At 40.4% G+C, this 18,539-nt stretch overlaps 1 protein-coding gene across 3 annotated transcripts in view; it reads right to left on the minus strand.

The window, feature by feature from the left end:
• Positions 1–18,539, minus strand: part of SYT9 (synaptotagmin 9) — a 409,891-nt gene that overhangs the window by 326,818 nt on the left and 64,534 nt on the right. For all 3 annotated transcript variants that reach the window (XM_070074132.1, XM_070074123.1, XM_070074118.1), the window contains exons 4-5: positions 2,998–3,092; positions 2,207–2,378 (exon numbers count right to left, since the gene is read on the minus strand). The gene's annotated coding sequence lies outside the window, so the exon portion shown is untranslated. The remainder of the gene's footprint in view (positions 1–2,206; positions 2,379–2,997; positions 3,093–18,539) is intronic.

An 18,539-nucleotide genomic window follows, 5' to 3' on the forward strand; every position in this document is an offset into this window, starting at 1 on the left:
TACCTGAGTGGTTTTTAACAACTCAGGTCTCTTGGTTTAAATGCCATCCACCTTCCACCTAAGCTAATGTAGCCTTATTTTTACCCAAGTTATTCTCTACCACATTAGGATATGCAATTTTCTTCAAATAATTTCTTTGGTGAAACTTCTTGAGTTTCTCATTTTATATTATTTTTATTTTCAGTCTTCCTCATAGGAAGTGACATTATCTATCTTGTTCACTGCTGTATCCCAGTGCCAAAAATATTTCCTGGTACATGAAAGCACTCAATACTCATTCATTAAGTCTTCAACACTACTTTTTGAAACTTTTCCACATAAAGCAATGCATCAACATAGTGAACTTTTAACAATTTACACAATACAATCTATATTCTCTTGATTCTTTGCCTTTGAATTTTCTATTATTTTTACTTTTATATCTTTTTTCTCTTTCTCGATTCTAAAAGTTAAAGTAACAATTTATATGTCAGATACTGTGCTAGAATGCTGGAAACAAGAAGTTAAAAGAAAATTAATTTCCTACCACAATGAGTACCACCTCATATCCACTAGTGTGGTTATAATCAAAAGATGATAACAAATGTGGCAAACATCTGTAGAAACCGAAACTTCATATACTATTGATCAAAATGTAAAAGATGTAGCATTTCAGAAATAGTCTGGCAGTTTCTTGAATTTTAAGCATTGTATTTCCAAATGATTCAGCAATTCCATCCATAATTGTGAGTCTTCAAAAAGTTCATAGAAATACATGTTATTAAAATATGCATAGATTTAAAAATAATGTTTTAATTCATTTTCCACAAAGATTTTGAAATACTCTAGAGAACTGAAAACATATCTTCACACAAAAACTCACATAGCTCTTCATGGTAGCCTGATCTGTGACAGCTAAAAAGTGGAAACAACTCAAATGTCCAGTAGATTATGAATGGATAATTAAAGTGTAGTTGATTTATACACTAGGATAGTAGGGGTTTCAAAAATTAGCGTAAAAATGCAGCTAAAAGATAATGCATGTTTTCTATGAATGATTTGAACTCCCCTGTATTATTTGGCAATAAAAAGGAATGGCTGGCACCGCGGCTCACTAGGCTAATCCTCCGCCTGTGGCGCCGGTACTCTGGGTTCTAGTCCCGGTTGGGGTGCCGGTTCTGTCCCAGTTGTACCTCTTCAAGTCCAGCTCTCTGCTGTGGCCCTGGAGGGCAGTGGAGGATGGCCCAAGTCCTTGGGCCCTGCACCTGCATGGGAGACCAGGAGGAGGCACCTGGCTCCTGGCTTTGGATTGGCGCAGCGTGCTGGCTGTGGTGGTCATTTGGGGGGTGAACCAACGGAGGGAAGACCTTTCTCTCTGTCTCTCTCTCTCTCTGTCTAACTCTGCCTGTCAAAAAAAAATATGAAGTACTGATACATGGTATAATATGGATAAACCTTGAAAATACTATAAGTGAAAGAAGCCCATTACAATGTATCACATATATGATTTTATTTATGTGAAATGCTCAGATACACACATCTCTCTGTGTATACATATGTGTATGTGTGTGTGTGTATGTGTGTGTTAGAGAGAGAGAGAGAGAAGGAAGATAAGTGGTTATCGGATGAGGAAGTGATAAGGGAAGTTGGGGTGATGGCTAAGGGGGATGCAGTTTCTTTTGGGGATATTAGATATTCTTTTATTTTAAAGGCAGAGTTAGAGAGAGAGAGAGAGAGAGAGAGAGAGAGAGAGAGAGAGAGAGTCTTCCATCTGCAGGTTCACTCCTCAAAATGCCATAATGATAGGAACTGGACCAGTCAGAAGCCAAGAGCCAGGGGCTTCTTCTGGATCTCCCACAGGGGTTCAGGGGCCAAAAGACTTAGGCTGTCCTCTGCTGCTTTCCTAGGCACATTAGCAGGGAGCAAGATCAGAAATGGAGCAGCTCAGACTCAAACTAACACCCATATGGGATGCTGGAGCTACAGGCACTGGCTTTATTCCACTGTGCCATAGCACTGGCCTCTAATTAGGTGTTCTAAAATTTTATGTAGATAGAGGATGTGCATATCTACAGACATATTAAAAACCCCTGACTTGTATACTTTAACTGGGTGAAATATATTGTTTATGAATGATATCTCAATAAACCCGTTGAAATAGATAAATCACCAAAAAAATCCACAAAAACAAAATCTCTGCTACTCCTAGATATCTTTTAAGACTTACCTCTAGCTTTCTCTCCTCAAAGGAGTCAGTTCTGTGTCCTTGCTCTGTTTGACTATAGCATTCTTTAGATGCTTACATTACAGCTCATAACACTACCTGTTGTATGTTTGACTTGTCTCATCCATCACACTGAATGTTCCTTAGGAGTAACATTCCTCATTCCCAAGCGCCTCTATAACACAGAGTAGACACTTTAGTAAATGCTGGTTGAGAAAGAATGTGAAAAAGTAATTTGATTAACAACATGACTATTGCTTCACAATAGTGAAAAATTGCAAAACATTAAAATCCAGAGAGAGGGTACAGCAAAAAGAAATCAAGTTCTTAAAATTAGAGTAGTCTGACGGGAAGCACACCAGGGATATGAAAGATCTTTACTAATGTGCAGGCCAAAGGTGCTGGACTGTAGGGGCCATGTTGTCAATGGCTCCTGGATAAAGCTGACACTTGGCATGGTTTGTCTGTGTGTTGCCAGGAAAGTTCATCGAACAGATAACAAAAAGTTGGGTACAAAACATCTCAGGAAATGGGGGAGAGCAACAGGATAAGAAGACAATTCAAAAAGAACGTACAGATTAAAAGCTATAGGCCTAGCCTTTGCAATGCTGCAGGTATTTTCTTGGAAATGATGAGAATGTTAACTAAATAAGCTTCATAGTTGTTTTAGTAGAGTGGCTATGGCATTGTCCATAGTTCCTTCTAGGTTCTGTGAAATAATTTTGGGTCTGCAGTTATGTTTACAGTACCCTTAAAATGTCAAAATATTTCTACCAATTTCTACTTATATTTACCTTTTGTTGCCTTGCTCATTACATCAAATGTCTTGAAAAATAGACAAATGGGATAACATCAAGATGGGATAACATCAAACTGAGAAGATTCTATACTGCAAAGGAAATAGCAAAGAGGTAACCGACAGAATGAGAGAAAATATCTGCAAACTATGCAACTGATAAAGGATTAATAGCCAGAATCTATAAAGAGCTCAAGAAACTCAACAACAACAAAACAAAGAATCCAGTTAAGAAATGAACAAAGGACTTGAACAGGCATTTTTCAAAAGAGGAAATTCAAATAGCTACTACACACATGAAAAAATGCTCAGGATCACCAGCCACTAGTGAAATGCAAATAAAAAATCACAATGAGGTTTCACCTCACTCCAGTTAACATGGCTTTCAACAGAAATCAACAAACAAATGTTGGCAAGGATTTGGGGAAAGAGGTACTGTAACCCACTGCTGGTGGGAATGTAAACTGGTCCAGCTACTGTGGAAGACAGTATGGAGATACCTCAGAAATCTGAATATAGACCTACCATATGACCCAGCCATCCCACTTCTAGGAATTTACCCAAAGGAAATGAAATCAGCATATGAAAGAATTATCCATACGCCCATGTTTATTACAGGTCAATTCACAATAGCTAAGATATTGAATCAACCCAAATGTTCATCAACTGAATTGTGGGGGCTGGTGCTGTGGTGTAGTGAGTAAAGCCACCGCTTGCAGTGCCCGCATTTAATATGGGCGAAGGTTTGAGTCCCAGCTGCTCCTCTTCCATTCCAGCTCTCTGCTATGGCCTGGGAAAGCAGCAGCAGTGACCCAAGTCCTTGGGGCCCTGCACTGGCATGGGAGACCCGGAAGAAGCTCCTCACTCCTGGCTTCAGATCAGCGCAGCTCCAGCCACTGCGGCCAACTGGGGAGTGAACCAGCGGATGGAAGACCTCTCTTTCTCTCTTTGCCTCTCCTTCTATCTCTGTGTAACTCTGACTTTCAAGTAAATAAATGAATTAAAAAAAAAAAAAAACTTTGGTATAATCAGCCATAAAAATAATGAAACAAAACGGATGCAATTGGAAACCATTATCCTTAGTGAAATAAGCCAAACAACAAATATATGTTTTTCCTGAATTGTGTTAACTAATACAGTACCCAGGAAATGTAATGTTTAGGAGTGAAATTGACATTTTGAGATCTGATGATTGTTTACAGCCTTTGTCTCTACTGTTGAGAAACAGTGTTTCTTTTTCTTACTATTATTTGTTGAATTCTTTACTAAGTATAGGGTTAATATTATGAGTATGAAGCAAACAGAAAGTAGATCATTGTAAAGACTAAGAGAGAGAATAAGAGAGGAAGGAGGAGGAAGAGTAGGAGTGTGGGTGGAAGGGAGGGTAGGGTAGGAAGTATCACTGTGTTCCTAAAACTATATATATGAAATACATGAAATTTGTTCACCTTAAAAATGTTTTTAAGTATATTTTAAAAAAAGACTATCAGAGCACCTCAAAAATGGTATGGATGATGTATATGATGAAAGAACTATGCAAGATTTCAAATTTCAAATCTATTTTGCATAAACTTAAAAATATTTTTATTAAGATTTGTGTATTTGAAACACAGAGAAACAGAGAGAGAGAGAGAGAGAGAGAGAATGAATGAATCTCTTCCATTCTCTGTTTCAAACCCAAATGCCCACGATAGTCAGGCCTGGTCCAGACTGATATCAGTACACAGGAACACCACCCAGGTCTTCCACATGGATGACAGGGACCCAAGCACTTGATCTATTATCTATTGCTTTCCAGAATATGCATTAGCAGGAAGATGGATCCCAGGTACTCTGATGTGGGATGTGGTTGTCCCAACTGGTGGCTTACTCCACTGTGCCACAATACCTGGCCCTAAACTTACCTCTGAATTCCATTTTCCATAAACTTATACTGTCACAAGAATAGTAAATTATCATAACATTTATTGAAGTTTGTCTACCTGTCAACTATATTCTAAGCATTTCACATGTGTTAAGTCTAATCCTCAAAATAATTCTATGGGGTGAGGGCTAGTACCATCATCTTCATTTTTCCTGCAAAGAAAATATACAGAGTGGCTAAGTAACATCAAAGCAGTCTGGCTCCTGAACCCATATCCTAACAAACCACTATACAGCTCCCTGAGTGCTATTTATTCCATTGGTTGACTGGAATGGAAAAGATATTTGTAATTACCTCTGCAATATCTATTTTATACATATATATAATATGAATACACATGTTACTTTTAACACAAAAGTAGAATAATCATTGACACTCTATAGAGAAATGCTGAGTTGTAACTGTATTATTAGAACAGTATACTAAATGATGACCTGGAAATGACAGTTGAAACTCAGTAGTCTACTTATTGTTCCCTTGACCATTGTGCTTCTATATGGTATTTTTCAATTGCTATTAGTACCCACAGTGCCTACTCAATATTAATTATTACTCATCCTTTAAGATACATGATCTTATCACTTCCTCCTTGGAAACTCCTCCAATTTGCCCAAGCAGAATTAATCACACACTTGGCTAGATTATCATTATTTTGTTTACACACCTTTTATACTGCCTATGAATGTTCAGGCAGGAAATAGAAACCCCTCTAAATTTAATTTAACACAGGGAATTAGATTCTTCACAAAATTGTTGCAAGGGTTTTAGGGTGAAATGACTCTTTGAACACTACAGAATTGACTTTTGTACAAGAGTACCCTCCACAGCTGGGACCCTAGGGATCAGAAAGGAGAGTTGAAAAGTTGCTGGTACTTCAGCTGAAATTGCCTCTTCACATCCACAACGTTAGTAAAAGAGAGGTTACAACAAAATAACCACAGTTCCCAGGACCTTGCTTGCCAACAAGAAATAACCAAAGGGACAGGAATTTACCCTTCAACATAATGTGTAAGCACACCTAGTTGGTGGAAACTAATTTATATCCAAGACTATGGCTGAAAGGATGTGTAGGAAACTTAGATCTAGCTTTTCAGTTCTTGCCATCAGCATGGCTCACAAGAAAGAAGGTAACTGAAGCTGAGCAAGCCAATCTGTATCACTCACCATTGCACCTCACAGACTGTATCTTGATGTATCTGCTTTTGTTAGTGGTTTGTAAGGGAGCAGCAATGTCTTATTTGATGTCTAATTCTAAATGCTTAGCTCAGATGAGGTAACAGTACGTGTTTGTGAAATGAAGGATAATTCTTTATGGGCTCCTATTTTATTTCTTTGTGCCAGTGCTCAAAGGAGAATGTGAGGTATTCTTGTACTTACTGTATACTTGGCATGCTTCATAATTACTGTATAGCAAGTTGGTGAGCTGGACTATGCACTCAGAGAGCAGTGGGAAGTTGAGTCTATTACACCTAACCCAGCTACTTTTCAAATGAAAATGAAAAGTGTGCTAAAAAACCACTCTCTGTATTAGAACATGCCCCAATTTTAGAACTACATAGTTGGAAATTTGTCTAAGCCAAATTTGATCACAAAAATTCAGGAAAATAGTTAGAATGGGTATCTCATGAATAGCTTCTGGGATTTCAGAGTAAAATCTCAGTGTTGACACCACGCAGAATATTTTGATGTAATTCATATATTCTTAGATTTAACATTTTTAACATTTTTCCATGTTTGTTTCATATATAGACTTAATATATATATAAATATGTTAATACACATTATTTTTTGCAATCAGAAGGGGGTATATTAATATCATAGTATGGGATTCATGACAAAGGTCATAATTTGAGTAAAGAAGGGTATTTTAATGGATATACTATAGGTTACTTTTTCACCCTGTTGATGTCATTATGAAACATCTTGCTAAAAATAATGCTTGATTTTTACTTATGAAATGTATTCAGTGTTCCCATTTCCACAAAATGCAATTAAATATCCTCACTTTGGCATTCAAGACCAATTATATGTTTGCTTTGCCATTTTCCTTTCTGGAATGTCCTCTCTTTTCCTTTCTATTTCACATGGAACCCAATTTTCTTTTTTTTTAAGATTTTATTTTATTTATTTGAAAGGCAGTTACAGAGGCAGAGAGAGAGAGAGAGAGAGAGAGAGAGACCTTCCATCCACTGGTTCACTATCCAAATGGCCACAACAGCCGGAGCTGGGCCCATCTGAAGCCAAGAGCCTAGCTCTTCTTTCAGGTCTCCCATGTGGGTGCAGGAGCCCAGGGACTTGGGCCATCTTCTACTGCTCTCCCAGGCCAGAGCAGAGAGCTGGATCAGAAGAGGAGCAGCTGGGACTCGAGCTGGTACCCATATGCAATGCTGGCTCTACAGGTGGCACTTTACCTGCTATGCCACAGCACTGGCCTCAAGGAACCTAATTTTCATTCTCTATTCTTTATAATCTACAGTCTAACTAACCTGCCTTTTCTCTGAAGCTCTTCTCTGAGACCCAATTCTTTAAAATTTTCCCTTCCACCTGAAATTCTTTTGCCTGTTCTGCTTATTATAATATATACATTGAATTGGTACTTTGTTTTCTCCTATATAGCCTGAATTTCATTTAGAACGTTAGCTCCCATACACTAGTTCAGTAACTTAGGTCTTTGTTAAGTGTCTGATTGTAGGCAGGAGTGAGATGAAGACATAATTGCAATATTTAAAGTTTTGCTTAAAGTAAATTCGATTACATAATTTTGTTAAACACCTACTATGCAGTCCCCTCTGACCATTCGTTCTAGAAACTTCTGTTCATAAAACACTGAAGGCAAATCTCTGAGGATTTTCCCTGGCTAGCCTCTGCTGAATTTTACTATATGAATCTATTATAACATTTATTTCATTATTAAAGTTAGTTTAGTTGTATTTAAAAAGTCAAGGGTGAACACTGTGACACAGTAGGTTAAGCAGCTACTTATGATGCCTGCATCCTTTACTGGAGTGTTGACTCAAGTACTGGTCACTCCACTTCTAAACCAGCTTCCTTCTAATGCATTCTTGAGGCTGCAGATGATAGCTCAAGTGCTTGAGCCCTTGCTACCCACCTATGAGATCTGAATTGAGTTCCATGCTTCTGGCACTGGCCTGACCTAGTCCTGGATGTTGTGGACATTCGGAGTATAAGCAAGTAGATAGAAGATCACTTTCTCTTTCTCTGTGTCATTCTGCCTTTCAAGTAGATGAAAATGAATAAATATTTTTAAAAGCGTAATAAAATCTCAGTAACTTAAAATAATTTCAGTGACAAAATAATTTCATTTCATTCAGTGGGTCAACAATTTGGGGTGAGTTCAGCAGGGATGGTTCATCTCTGTGCAACATGGTCAGCTGGGTTCACTCATCTGGGAAGATGGTTGGGAAGGCTGAACTTCTTTCTTTCCACATGTCCTCTCTTCCTCAAGATGGCTGGCCTCAGCTTGTGTTCATTAAGTAAAATGTCCCAAGATAACAGAAGAAGATATTTCAGAAAGTCACACAATGTCATTTCTGCTACACTGTATTGGAAAAGCATATCACAGGACCAATTGGATGCAAGGGACAGAGGAATAAACTTCACCTTTTGATGAAAGGAGTTGCAGAGAATCCATGGCTGTTTTTATCTATTAACCCCACTATATCCTACCTATTTATTGTCTGTCTTTGTAAGTAGGTAGAGGAATCCTCTTGAGACTTTTCATGATATTTATTATAATGTACAGAGGGCTTGGTACAAGGTAAACTTTTCAACTTGAAGTTGAGTAAATATCAGATTGCATGTTAGGCAGTGATTGGAAAACAAAGATAAAGGATACACAGGACACAATCTCTGTTTCTGAGGATCCCTTTGTCCCTGTCAATATCTGATAGGAAAGAAACAATGTTGTGGCAATTTGTTTTCAAACAATAGGAAAAGCACTATTCCAACAGGAAAATGCTAAACTAATTACCACATAAGCAGGATACATTAGCCAGAAGCGCAAGCACATATTGAATCTGATGTTTGGTGAAATTAAGACTTACACTATGTTTTGAAGATAGGAAATAGTTAGGCAACATTAGTAGATGGAACATGTGAGAAATATTCCAAGTATAGGAATGTGAAACTGAGGAGCAGATATTTGGCCTAGCAATAAAGACTTCTATGTCCCACATTGAAATGTTTTGGTTTTATTCCAGCTCCAGGTCCTGACTCTACCTTCCTGCCAGTGCAGACCCTTGGAGTTAGCAGTGAAAGTTCTAGTAACTGGGGTCCTATCACCCATATGGGAGACCTACATTGTGTTCCTGGCTCCCAGTTCTAACCCCGGCCCAGCCCCAGCTACACAGACATTTGGAGTCAGCCAATGGATGGGAACGTTTTTTTCTGTCTCAGCCTCAAATAAATTTTAAAAATAGTTTGTAGTGGGGCCAGCACTATGGTGTAGTGAATAAAGCCACTGCCTGCAGTGCCGGCATCTCATATAAGTACCCGTTCAAGTCCCGGCTGCTGCACTTTCCATCCAGCTCTCTGCTGTGGCCTGGGAAAGCAATGGAAGATGCCCCAAGTCCTTGGGCCCCTGCACCCATGTGGAAGAACTGGAAGAAGCTCCTGAGTCCTGGCTCCTGGATTCGGATCAGCACAGCTCTGGCTGTTACGGCCAACTGGGGAGTGAATCAGCAGATTGAAGACCTCTCTCTCTCTCTGCCTCTCCTTCTCTCTCTGTGTAACTCTGACTCTCAAATAAATAAAATCTTAAAAAAATAATTTGTAGTAACTAATAGAGTACAAAAAATGCATGTACATTAGCAAAATAGACATTTTGAGAATTGGTTGTTGTTTACAGCCCTTGTCTCTACTGTTGTGGAACAGTGTTTGTGTTTTTTTTTTCTTACTTTTTGTTGAATTCTTTACTTAGTGGAGGGTTAATCTTATGATTATAAAATAAACTGAGAGTATGTCTTGTAAAAATTAAACGAAAGAATAAAAAAGGAAGAGGAAGGAGGGTGGGGGCATGGGCAGGAGGAAGGGTAGGATGGGAAGTATCATTATGCTCCTAAATCTCTATATATGAAATACATGAAATTTGTTCAACTTATATAAATAATTTTTTTTTGACAGGCAGAGTGGACAGTGAGAGAGAGACACACAGAGAAAGGTCTTCCTTTTTCCATTGGTTCACCCCTCAATGGCCGCTGCGGCCTGTGCGCTGTGGCCGGCACACCGTGCTGATCCGAAGCCAGGAGCCAGGTGCTTCTCCTGGTCTCCCATGCAGGTGCAGGGCCCAAGCACTTGGGCCATCCTCCACTGCACTCCCGGGCTACAGCAGAGAGCTGGACTGGAAGAGCAACCAGGACAGAATCTGGCACCCCGACTGGGACTAGAACCCCAGGGTGCCAGCGCCACAGGCAGAGGATTAGCCTATTGAACCATGGGGCCGGCTAATAAATAAATTTTTTTAAAACAATGATAATAAAAAAGAAAGTAAACTACAAGTTCAACATTGTAGTGGTGGCGGCTGGCATCATGGCACAGTGGGTTAAGCTGCTACTTGTGATGCTGGCATTCTATATTAGCATTAACTCTAGTCATGGCTGTTCCATTTCTGACCCAGCTTCCTACTAGTGTGCCTGGGAAAGCAGCAGAAGATGAACCTAGTATTTGAGCCCCTGCCAGCCACGTAGGAGACCTGGCCTGGCCCAGTCCTGGCTGTTGTGGCCATTTGGGTGAGTGAACCAGCAGATAGAAGATCTCTGTCTTTCCCTCTCTCTGTGTAACTCCACCTTTCAAATAAACAAATCAATCTTTAAAAATAGACAGATAAAAAAAGTAGTGGCCCATTTTTTCTGGAGCAGGAATTGGTGTCAAGGCACATGGGATGATTGAGGAGATGCTTGGCATAAGATTACTTGGGTTTTATCTTGTTGATGATAGTACTTTAGAGCATAAGAGCATCAGGATAAATAATGTATTTGTGGAAGTGAGTATGATAATGAGGGCCTAACCCTCAGGGCAGTTAAGAATGTAGAGGAAGCGGGGGAGACTGGTGATTAGGGAGCCCCACCGCTCTTTAAGACAGTGCTCTTCATTTCATCTATTCCCTCAATAATTCTGCCATATATGTCAAAATCACCATTTCTTTTCTTTTTTTTGTTATTCTAATTTACATTTTAATAATTTTTTTTGCTTTCAAACTTTTATTTAATGAATATAAATTTCCAAAGTACAGCTTATTGATTACAATGGCTTCCCCCCAATAACGTCCCTCTCACCCGCAACTCTCCCCTTTCCCACTCCCTCTCCCCTTCCATTCACGTCAAGATTCATTTTCGATTCTCTTTATATACAGAAGATCAGTTTAGCATACATTAAGTAAAGATTTCAACAGTTTGCTCCCACACAGAAACATAAAATGAAAAATACTGTTTGAGTACTAGTTATAGCATTAAATCTCAATGTACAGCACACTAAGGACAAAGATTTTTATTTTTAATAAACTTTTTTTCTTTTACTGATGCATTTTATGCTTTCACATGTATTCATGATGGTAGATTCTTTGTTTTTCTGTATTCTTTTTTTTATTATCTAAAGTGTGGTTTTATTAGTAAAGCTAGTAACTTTTATTTTTTTAAACTTCTATTTAATAAATATAAATTTCCAAAGTACAGCCTTTGGGTTACAGTGCCTTCCCCCACCCCATTTCATAGATAAAGACAGTAGAATTCAGATAATTTAGGTAATTAGCCCAAGGTCATACACTAGTTAATGGAAGAGCTGATTCTCTTAACCTTAAAAGTTGTGTTTTTCTCTTCTCAGGATACAAAATTATTTTATTATCAAACATACTTGATCAGAAATTTGAGCAAGTTCCACATGCAGACTCACTCATTAAGTGAGTTTCTAACTGGTAAGAACTTGCTACTGCTCTATTTATGCTCATACAGTGGAAAGAGAAACATACACTTCAAATAAAATGCAAGGGAAGTAAAGAAGAGACAGAAAAAGGAGACGAGCATAGAAACATTCAGCCACCAAATTCCAACCTAAGTATTAAACATTCATTCAATATATATTTAGCACTTAAGAGGTGCAAACCCTGAGCAGGAGGCTGGTAAGAAAAGATGACCCAAACACTATTCCTATCATTTAAAATAGTAAGGAAATTGGCATGTAGCAAATAAATATAACTACTACTGTAAGAAGACCTATGGGATTCTGCACATTGTAAACTAGGACCTAAATAGGAAGAGATTCCCTATACTGAAGCATTGAAGAAAGATTTTATAAGGGAGATAGGCCTTGATCTGCCTAATGATAGGTAAGAAGATGGCCAAGTAACAAATAGGAATAAGGAATCTGTGACAAGTGTGGAGTGTACAAAGTAGGAGGTAGTGGGTGCAGTATACAAAGAGAGGAATCGTGTGGGATAGGGCATTTTAACTGAAGAAGGTACTGATAGGCTTCAAATCACAGTCTGTACTTCCTGTTTGGCTTTAGGCCAGTTGCTCAAGCCTATCAATAAAATGGAAATTATAACAACACCTTCCTTCTCTCTCTCCTGACTTCTAAACCAGTTGAGGAGTGGACAGGTACCAAATGGAAATCCACATATCAGATTTAATCTCATAAACCTGGATTGAAATATGTTTGTTTTAAATTTGTTAAGAAGTCGATTTCTCTCAAGCTCAGAGATAGGGCCCTGCAGGTGAGGACAGCTGAAGCTTCTGAGAAAGCTATTAGCATGCAGGACTGAAGTCTGCTCTCTCCTCATCAATTCTTGTTATTGAGAGTGTGGTTCACAGACCAGGGACTTCAACATTACTAAGGCGTTTAATAGAAATGCTAATCTCAGGCTCTAACTATGACCTACTGGATCCAAGCATTCATTTAAACAAAGGTCTTCCAGCTGATTCCTATAAGGATTTGACAAGTGCTCCCAGAAAGCACTAGAGAAACCGGACTAGCAAATGAGAGACTCATCACTTGGCCTATTAAATTAATCAGAAGACAGTGAGTGTTGGACATGAGGCCAACGTTTCTACCTGGTATCTCAGTGAAGGTAGCAGCCCCTGCCTGAGGCTATCAGCAATTCCAACACATGAGGAGATGCCTTCCTTTACAAACACTAGAATGAGAAAGGAAGGAACTCCATGCATTGATGGTAGTGATTCACTGCAACATTCCCTAAGATTCTCAAATTGCAGGATAAGGGGTAAATTTGAAAAGTAAGAAGAATTTATTTGTGGTTTATCATTTCACTTTTTATGTTAAAGTCTTAGATCAATCCAGAATTCCTTCTAAGTCTCTTCTCAAAGGTAATCTTATAATACGTTGCCTGAGTACCCAAATAAACCCCAAAACCCCTATCACTGCTACCACCTCCTGCAGTGCTCAGCACTCCCTGCTCCTCTTTTCTGCTTTATCTATCTTCTTCCCTCCCCATCTGACCTTGAGTTCCACAGGAAACTATATATATTTTGTTCCTTATTTTTTTCCCAGTGCCTAGAGTAAAAGAGCACTGGGGATAGTCACATGGCAGGTATTTAGTAAATATTTGTTAAATAAATATGAATTTGCCATCTCAAGAGGCATCAGGTAGAACTGTCCAATAATATTTGTATGTGTAAGTCTGGCAGTCAAGGGAAAACTGAGTTTGTGGTGAAGATTAGGAGTCAGCTACCACTGCAAACTGAGCTGAATGAGATCATTTAGAGAGACTTCCGCATTTACAGGAAAGACAATCTGCTTGTTTGGTTGAGGTGACTTGGGGTCTAGAATAAACATTGGTTTCATCCCAGCCAGGCCTGGCCACAGAGCAGCAGCAGGTCACCATGAACACCAGCAAATGCAGTCACTCTTTTTCCTGTTTTTCATGAACAAATCTAGCAATTTCTTGGAAAGTTTTATGATGTCACAAAGGGTAAAAAACAGCCAACAGCATTTATCATTTATGAAAAAAACACTTTAATAATTCACTGCTTCAATTAACATTTGCTGTTAATCAAGATTTCATGTCTGAAAGCCTCATACCCAAGCACAGCGGGTTGGTTTAGAATCGAGCCCCATTTGTCTGTCAGGGAGCCCACAAAGAGACAAATGCCAGGCCTACTTAGAGCTGGAGATGGGGCCACCTTCAGAAGCAGGCTGCTCCTAGGAGCCAGGCACCCCATGAAGTTAAGAAAAGCAAACTGCTGTCTCCAAAGTGGGGCTACATTTCCCAAAGAAGATAGTAGAGTGTTTTCCCTAGAGAGAAAGAGATTACAAATTAGGTTGCTACTGGGTCCCATACATATCCCTTAATAAAACATTACGCCACTGTTCCATTTCTTCCTTTCCTATAAGTTGAAAAAGCATTGTGCATTATTATCTACATATTTTTGGGAGCAGAAAGAGTCTTGTTTGTATATTTGATCATTTATAATCTGATCATTTGCTGGGTAACTGCTGTGATAAAAGTGAACAGGAAGAAGCAAGAAAAGCTGTGTTTTATCATTTGTTGTTAATGCATGTTGCTGCCATTGTCCTAAGATGTATGAAATCTTTTTAGAAGTGTAACTGCAGTAAACGTGATCTTCTGGAATGAAATAATATTAGCAGATTATTATGTAGCATCAAATAGAGTCTGCTTTTTGTATTAATCTCTCTGAGCCTCAGTTTCTCCATCTATAAAATGGAAGTAATATAATATGTAACTCAAGAGGATGTTGTAAGTATTAAGTGAAACACTGAAAAAGCATTTTGCACATGAGTTGTCCGCTGGAAAACACTAAACATTTTAAACTATATGTAACAGGTGAGATGCACTTCCTGTCCTTAGAGAATAAATGTGAGCACATCTCCTTTATTTTTCCAAGCAGTCACTTCAGTCCTTTCAGTTATCAGCACTTACTGAATGACTACTGTGTACTAAGGTTTATTCCAGAAGCTGAGGATCCATTGGAAGATCCTGTTCTACGGAGCTTACATTCTAATTCTGGGAGAAATAATAAGTTAAGGAATTAATTAACTAATTATTCATTATCTGTCACCACTCTCCTTCTACCCTCCACACCAGACCACAAATTAGTAGGTAGCTTAGAAAGATGATTGACAGTAAGTACACAGAAAGCAATAACCAAGAAAATATTAGGTGGTACAATCGTCCCTCTTTCTGTGAGGGATTTGTCTCAAGACTCCCAGAGGATGCTTGAAAACTTGAATGGCATCAAGCCCCATATACTATGTTTGTCCCAAATGGACGTATCTATAATAAAGCTTAATTTATAAATTACGTACAGTAATAGATTAGCAATAATTAATAATACATTAGAACAATTGCAACAATAGCCAGTAACAAAACTGCCAGCATTACTAGCCTCAAGCATTATTAAGTAAAATAAGGGTTCCTAGAACACAAGCATTTTGAGACTTCCATAGTTGCTCTGATAACCAAGACAGCAACTTACTGACCATCAAAGAGGTACTGCACACAGGGTAGATACATGGAAAATGGATGATTCACATCCTAGACTGGTCAAAGCAGTGTGGGGCAAGATTTCATCACACTATTCAGAATGGTGAGCAACTTAAAACTTAGGAATTGTTTACTTCTGGAGTTTTCCATGTAGGATTTTTGGACTACGGGTTACTGTAACTGAAACTGCAGAGAGCAAACGTGTAGAAAAGAGAGGACTACAGTAGTGACAGCCAACTTGACACTATCAGAGTGATGACAGCTGGGCGACTTTAACTTTGTGTCTGAGAAAGGCCTCCCTGAGGCAGAGGAAACAGCAACACAGGCAGAAGGAACAGTTGCTATAGAGGTGGGAATGAAATGCTTGCTCCAGAAACAGAAAGTCTCCTGGCTGGAGCACAGTAGGGAAGGGGAGAGTGGTAAGAGAAGGGCCTTGTAGGCCAGTGTAGGGAGGTTTGATTTTATTATATGCAGGTTGTTAAACTACTGGAATGTTCAATCAAGAGAGTGGCAAGATTGATGTACACTTAAAAAAAGTAGCTCTCGATTTCGGGGGCTGGCTAACAGGTGCCAGACTTTTTTTTTTTTTTTTTTGACAGGCAGAGTGGACAGTGAGAGAGAGAGAGAGAGAGAAAGGTCTTCCTTTGCCGTTGGTTCACCCTCCAATGGCCGCCGCGGCCGCTGCACCGTGCTGATCCGATGGCAGGAGACAGGTGCTTATCCTGGTCTCCCCTGGGGTGAAGGGCCCAAGGACTTGGGCCATCCTCCACTGCACTCCCTTGCCACAGCAGAGAGCTGGCCTGGAAGAGGGGCAACGGGAACAGAATCCGGCGCCCCAACTGGGACTAGAACCCGGTGTGCCGGCGCCGCAAGGCGGAGGATTAGCCTAGTGAGCCGTGGCACCGGCTGCCAGACTTCTGATACTAAGGCCTGTGAGGAAGCTGGGGCGGCACTCTCCTCCCTCTGACCTGTGCTTGGGGAACTGGCTTTTTAGCAATGATGGTGAGCCCAATTTGAGAACTGCCTTCTGACGTTAAGGGCTGAATTTAGAGGTCACCACCTCTTTCCATCAGCCCTCAGATGGATGCCAGCATCAAGATTAGAGGGAAAAGTTCCTCACCTCCTCCTTCCCTTTCTTTCTAGGCTCCTAGTCCCACCAAGCCCAAGCCAGGGGTCTTCAGTGTCACTGACACTGTCAGACAATACAGAGGCAAAGGAGGGATGAACGCAGAGAGCTCAGCCTTTCCTGTCTCCTCCTCAAGTGGCAACATCAGTGCCCATCGTAGAAAGGGACTTAAGGGACATTCTCTTCCCTTCCTGAGTCTCGATCTCAGTTGCACTCTAGGACCCAAGCTGGCTTCTGAGTTTCTGTCCAATCTTCAAGCCAAGTTCTTGTTAGTCAAACACATTTGTATATAGAATTTACAGAGTGTTGCTCCAGCTCTGCATCCCTTCACCACTCTGATGCTACTTCTTCACCCTACCTGGTCCATTCCAGATGCAAAGGATGGGGAAAGTCAGGTTGGGCCTGTCTCAGGAATGGGAAAGTGTTTTATTCTCCTAGACCTGATATTATACAGCTCTCTTTGGGCTGGGGAGAGGACATGGGTCTGGATTGCTTTTAGAACCCTGTTTTATTTCTCTCCATGATACAGTTTATGGATAATAAGAAACAACTAGATACATACACAAAAGTTAACTCCAACTGCTCAGATAGTGAATTCTTTAAGGGTGGAAACTCAAACAGGGGTTGGGAGCTGAGTAAACTGGAAAAGCAATGCCAAGTGGCTAAACCAGCATCACAGAAGCCGAAGAGCAATTGGATTCCTTAGAAGTAGAGTCATCAGGGAATACTCATAGACTGTAAAGAGGAAAACAGAAAACAGAAGTGTGGGGAGCAACTGGGAGCAACTCGGACTAGACTAAGTTACTGGAATTAAGACTTATTCTATGCATCTGCTCTCCCACAATATGGCGCTGAGAGAGGAGGAAACAGCTTCTACACAGCTGCCTCCAGTTCAACCAATAAACAGCAGGACCGGCTCCTGATTGGAGGAGAGCAGCGTACTCGGCGTGTGGGTAACAGAGTTGGGATTGGTGGAAGAGGACTATAAAGGAGGAGAGAGACAACATGCACCAGGAACATCTAAGGGGAACATCTGAGGGAACACCTGTGCAGCCCCCGAGAGAGCCGGCCGGCGGTGTGCCGCTCCCCCGCAGAAGTGGGGAAAGTGGCAGGGGGAACCGCCCTTCCACGGAGGTGGAAGGGACGGTAGCCAACCCGGGAAGAACCAGCAGCAAACCCGGGGAGGGCCGAGCAGACGAAAGAACAACGCAGGGTCCTGTGTCATTCCTCCACGAAGAGGGGGAGCGACACAGAAGTCCAAGTTTTCTGGCTTGAACAACTTTGAGAAATCCAGTTTCGTGCCTTGAAGCATCCTCCATGCCAAAATGTGCAAGAACACTAGATGGTCACTCAGTTTGGGGGGATCTTCCTGTTTCCAAAAATACACAAAGAAAGAATATCAGAAAGCATATTCCCATAACGTCCACTGTTCCATGCTAACTTGGTATTTCAGCACTGGATTCATGAAATCAGAGGGTTGCTTGCCTGGGCTGTGTCAACAATCTCTGCAGTCATTCTTCACTGCTAGTGCAATGCCTCATCTTTGGCTTCAGGCCTTTGACTCAGCTTGGGCTTTCTTCCCAAGCGTCATACCTCCTTGGGTGGCTGAGCCTGCTACACTGGCCAACCACACTCACATATTGAAGTTGAGCCTCCCAATGCTACTCTCAAGGCTCCCTTATTACATTCTCAGCCTCGGTCCAGACTCACTTAGGAAGAGCCCTTACTCAGGGCTTTTTGTATCGTTTCCAGCTATGGGCCTCATGTTTGCCATGTAGATGGATTCCTGTAAGTAAATCTCCGTATGCCAATCACTTCATATCCTTTCCTGAGTTCAGCATACCATGAGGACAGGACCATGAGGCTAGATCGCTGTTGCTTACACAGAGAGGAAAATGTCCTTTTAAACCTAGGCCGAAGGCAACATGGGTCTCCTGGTTATATATTTAAATTGTATAAAGCAGGTCATTACAATGCTTCACTCGTGAGGAGAATCTCCCCAAGTGCTACAATCAG

This window comes from Oryctolagus cuniculus, chromosome 1 (assembly GCF_964237555.1).
Source record: "Oryctolagus cuniculus chromosome 1, mOryCun1.1, whole genome shotgun sequence".
Taxonomy (NCBI): Eukaryota; Metazoa; Chordata; class Mammalia; order Lagomorpha; family Leporidae; genus Oryctolagus; species Oryctolagus cuniculus.